We start from the raw sequence: 6,000 nt of genomic DNA, 5'->3' as shown, positions 1-6,000 counted from the left end.
ACAGTAGAAAGTCAGAAAATCTCTGAGAAACCAGTCCCCACCCTAAATTCAAAGTTACCAGTAGAGGAATATGAAGACTATTACACTGAGGGTGATCAAAGCAACACCAAACTCCCAAACCATCTCAATTCCTAACTAGATTGACTCAAACTGCCACACAAAAAGCCTCATAGAAAAAAAAGTGTGCCCGTCTCTAGCGGGAATAAAACCCCTCAAAACTATTTATTTCACTTCACTTCAGGCTTTACTGCTCTACACAAGATATCAAGCTTTTAACAAAACTTATGAAAATCCTTGCATATGAAAAAGTGAGGGGGGAAAACACATTACCAAGACACAAAGAAATGGACAGAACATGGTTCAGATATGATATAAAGGCTGCAGCTATAAGACAGGGAATTTAAAATAACTATGATTAACATGTTAAAGGCTATAATGAAAAAAGTGGCCAAAATGAAAAGATCAAAAGAGAATTTCAGCAGATAGGTGGACACTATAAGAGTCAAATAGAAACACTAGAAATAAAAAGCACAGTGACAGAGAGAAAGAATTCCTTCAATGGGCTCATTAGGAAATGCATGTAGCCAAGGAAAGAATCAGTGAACTTCAGGATAAAGCAATAGAGATGACCCAAAATGAAAGACAAAAAACAAAAAGAGAATTTTCCAAAATTGATTTGGCAGAAAACAAACCACAGATACAAAAATATCAAAGAACATCAAGCCAGATTAAAAATATATATATATACACCTAGGCGTTTCATGTTTAAATTTCTGAAAACAATAACAAAGAAAAATTTGAAGACAACTGGGAGGGGTGGGGTGGGGAAAAAGAGACATTAAATGCAGAGGAATTAAAGATAAGAATTACAGCAAGCAGACTTCTTGTCCGAAACTATGCAAGTCACCGAACAGCAGAGTGACATCTTTGAAGTGCTGAAAGAAAAAAAAAAAAAAAAAAATCTATCAATCTAGAATTCTATACTCAGAGAAAATAAAAGCAGAATAAAAAATAAATCAGAAATAAAGACTTTCTCAGGAAAACAAAAACTTAGGGAATTAATTTTCAGCATACCTATACTACAAGAAAGGTTAATAAGAAATTCTTCAGTCAAAAGGAAGTTAATAGCAGGCAGAAATTTGGATTTACACGAAGAAATGAAGAGTGCCAGAAATAGACTAAATGAAAGTAATAATAAAGTTCATTTTAATTACTTTTAATTACTCTAAAAGTTAAGTGAATGTCTAAAACAAAAATAGCAATGAAGTTTGTGTTTACAGCATATGTAAAAGCAAAATATATGATAACAATAATAATAGTACAAAGATTGGGAGGGAGGAATTGGGGATATACTGTTGTAAGATCCATATACTACATGTGAAGCATTATAATATTTGAAAGTAGATTCTAATTAAATTAATTAAATACGTAATTTTTAAATCCTAGAGCAACTTTTAGACATTTTTAGCATTATAAATAGTAAGTTAATCATGAAAATAACATAGAACCATAAAAAAATGCTCAATTAAACAAAAGAAGGTAGAAAAGGATGAAAAATGAATGACCATATGAAACAAATAAAAAACAGATAACAAGGTGGTGGTTTTTAATCCAACCATATCAATAATTACATAAATGTTCATAGTCTGAACACACCAACTAAAAGACAGAGACTGTCAGATTGGCTTAAAAAGGAAGAGCCAATGGATCTTCTATATGCAGGAAACTACTTTGAATATAAAGACATAGATTGGTTAAAATAAGAGTTTCAAAAAATATATCTTGCAAACTCTGATCAAAAGAAAGGTGTAGTTGCTAATTAATTTCAAATAAAATAGACTTCAAGTCAAGAAATATTATTTGGGATAAGTGAAGGACATTACATAAATAATAAAGAGATAAGTTATCCAAGAACACATAAAATCCTAAAGGTGTGCACACCTCACAGCAGACCTTCAAAATGCGTGAAGAAAAACTGATATATCAAAAAGGAAAAGGAAACAAATACACAATTGTTGTTGAAGGCTTCAAGACTTCTTTCTTAGTAACTGATTTTAAAAGACTAAAAATAAGTAAGAATATAGGAGCCCTGAACAATATTAACCAATTTGACCTAATTGACATATAGAACACTCCAGCAACAACAGAAAAGTTTACATTCATTTCAATTGTACATGGAACATTCATCAATATAAACTATATTTCAGGTCATAAAACAAATTTTAATATACTTAAAAGAATATAAATCATACAGATTGTGTTTTTTTAACCATAGCTGAATTAAACTAGAAATCAATTAACAGAAAGATATCAAAAAATACCCAAGTGTTTCAAAATTAAACAGCATACATTAAAGTAGCTTAAAGGTGAAAGCAAAATTTAAATATATTTTGAAGTGAATAAAAATGAAAATGTAACATCAAAATTTGTGGAATACAGCTAAAGTTTTTAGAGCATAATTTATAGAATTAAATGCCTATATCAGAAAATAAACAAGGTCTCAAATCAACTCATTTTTGACAAAGGTGTAAAGACAATTCCATGGAAATAGGATAGTCTTTTCAGTAAATGGTGCTGAAGCAATTGGATGTCCATATGCAAAAAAAGTGAAGCTCCACCCATACCTCACACTTTATGCAAAAATTAACTCAAAATAGATCAAAGATCTAAATATAAAACATAAAACTCTCAAATTTCTGGAATAAAGCATAAGAAAATCTTTGTGACTTTGAATTAGACAAAAAGTTCTTAGGTAGATGCCAAAAGCCTGAGCCAGAAGATCAAAATTAATAAATTGGACTTTATCACGTTTAAAATTGTTGCTCTACCAAGGACCATGTTAAGAAAATAAAAATGCACACTAGAGATTGGGAATGTCTGTTTTTGCTAAATATGTATCTCATAAGAAACTTGTATCCAAAATATATTTTTAAAAATTCTTAAAACTTAACCCAATAAAAATGGGCAAAAGATTTGAAAACTTGCCCCCAAAATACATATAGATGGCAAATAAGCACATCTAAAAAAATCTCGGCTTTGTTAGTTACTAGGGAAATGAAAATTAAAACTACAATTAGCTACCACTAAACACCTATTAGAATGGTAAAAACAAAAAAAATGAGAAACCTGACAATATATAATACAAAGTACTGGCAAGGAATCAGAGCAATGAGAGCTCTCATCTAATGCTGGTATGAATGCAAAAGTGGCATAGTAATTTTGGAAAATAACTTAGTAGTTTCTTATCACGTAAAACATACATACACTTACCTTATGATGCGGCAGTGCCACTTCTAGGTATTTACCCATAAGGAATGAAAACTTATGGCCTTACAAACCTGTATTGATATGCTTATAGCAACTTTATTAATAATTGCTAAAAACTGGAAACAACTTAAATGTCCTTCAGCTGATGAATGGATAAACCAAGATACATCCATACAGTGGAATACTACTTGGCCAATAAAGAGAAATAAATTATTGATACACACAATGGCATTGATAAATCTCAAATAATTTTGTTAGAAGAGAAGCTAGGCCTACATTTTTGATAATATATGATTCCATCTATATGACATTTTGGAAAAAATAGAACTATAGGGACAGAGAGCAGATCTGTGGTTTCTAAAGATAAGGGTGGGAGGTGGGGCTGACTACAAAGGGGCAGTGCTAGGGAGTAAATGGGGTAGTAGAACCATTTTGTATCATGATTGCGGTGGTGGCTACAACTTGATACATCTGTCAAGACCCGTAGAATTATATACCACAAAGAGTTGATTTTAGTGTGTAAATTTTTTAAAAACCCAAAGAAATGAATTGTGACAAACCTCCTAATAAGTGCACAGACAATATATGGGGGGATACAAACAACCCAGGAGAGGCTGAGCAAATTTCCACAATGGTAGGATATTAGGTGAAATTTTCAGGGAAGCAGGCATAAACTCTTCCCTGTCATGCTTCTGATAATAAGACTATTATCTTAGTCTTTACCCCAAAGACCACTAACAACATGCAGTTATGTTTGAGGATGTGAAAGGGAAAAGAAGTAACATTTATTGAGTGATTTTTATATAACATGCATTTTGCTAGACACTTTTTCACATAGAGTAACATATTCGCACTGTGACCTCAAGATATTATTATTCCCATTATATAGAGGAAGAAATCAAGGCATTGAGAGATTGAATAACTTACTCAAAGTTCTGCAACTAACAAGCAAAATTTGGGTTTCTACTGAAGTTTGTCTGTCTTGTCCTTCTTTCACTAGGTGGTACCCCATCTACATGTAAATAGATGAGGAAAGCCAGATGTTGGTCTTTCTCATCTCTTGTCATTGTTCCTTTGTCAGGTAGCTATAGTCTGCACAGGGTCACAATGACTTTTTAAAATGGAAGATTGTAGGCAATAGGGACCTCTAATTCTATTGTAGTATGTTGCTCTTTACACCTGATACTAAATATTGTTGGTTAAATTTTTAAAACTTCCACTTAAACATTCATAAATTTTAAAAGTAGTGTTTCACTAAGAGTTACAAGAGTTGCAAAATTCAGCCCTCATGGTTTGTTCCTGTAAATGTTCAGGGATTTAGAAATGTCTTACTTAAAATTCTAGACTAACATTAAGAAATCACAAGAGAAAAAAAAGTACCACTTTCTTAAGAGTGGGGGACAGAGGTCTATGTCAGAATAGGGAGGGTTAATTAAAATTGGTTTCACTGGGCTGAGGTATAGCATTCATATTCATATTTTTCCCATTTTATGATAAACTATTTATGATAGCTATTCTAATATATATCTGATATTTTACCACCTCATACAACCTTTAATAAAAAGAACTTCCTAGCACAACTTGAGTGTTATATTCCTGAAGGCACAAACAATACTTTTTTTCCCCAGTTTTATTGAGATATAATTGACATATAACATTGTGTTAGTTTAAGGTGTCCAACATGATTTGATATATGTGTTATATACTGTGAAATAATCACCACAATAAGTTTAGTTAACATCCATCACCTCACATAGTTACAATTTTTTTGTGTTTCAAAACTTGAAGATCTACTGTCTTAGCACCTTTCAAATATATAATACAGTGTTGTTAGCTATAGTTACCATGAACTCATACAACGAAAGAGCAAAAAAATAAATACTCCAATGCACAGCAAAGACAATACTTTAAAGTATATAAGAAATTAATCTATAATTAAAGAGATATTCTCAAATACTCTGTAAATGATTAATTGTCCACTTTTTTTTCATTTTTAAAAATTTTATTGAAGTATAGTTGATTTGCAATGTTGTATTAATTTCTGCTGTACAGCAAAGGGACTCAGTTATACACGTATATATACATATTCTTTTTCATATTCTTTTCCATTATGGTTTATCACAGGATACTGAATATAGTTCCCTGTGCTATATAGTAAGACATTGTTGTTTATCCATCTTATATATCACAGTTTGCATCTGCTAATCCCAAACTCCCAATCCATCCGTCCCCCAACCCCTCCTCCCCCTTGGCATTTGCCACATTAAGGATTTTTTCCCTTTAGGCTAGGTTAGAAATAAAATGACTAGGTTTAAGGTTAAGAATATTAGGCCCCCTGAGACACATTTTCAGGCATCTAGTTTAAGAACAACATCTAAATAGTGAAGCTACCTGAATGGCACAGATGCCATCAGGTCTACTGCTGAGTCATCTTACTTGTGCAGGCTCTCTGGGGGCACCACTTTATGCTAAAATTAGGTCTTTGCCGCTACACTGAACCCCAAACAATTTCTTTTCTTTTTAAACATACCAGACAGAACAAAACACCACCCAAAAAAGTTGCACATATTTGTGTTAAAAACTTCTAAAATCTTTAAAACACAAATATTTGCTTAAAATATTGGCCACAAAAGCAAATATTTGCCTTAAAACTAAAAAAAATTATACTTTTTATGTATCATAGCAAAAATGAGGGTATCTCTCTCTCCCTTTTTTCTCTTAATTGACAAGGAT

The sequence above is a fragment of the Eschrichtius robustus genome, chromosome 14, assembly GCF_028021215.1.
Source record: "Eschrichtius robustus isolate mEscRob2 chromosome 14, mEscRob2.pri, whole genome shotgun sequence".
Classification (NCBI taxonomy): domain Eukaryota; kingdom Metazoa; phylum Chordata; class Mammalia; order Artiodactyla; family Eschrichtiidae; genus Eschrichtius; species Eschrichtius robustus.
This window is presented reverse-complemented; position numbering follows the sequence as displayed.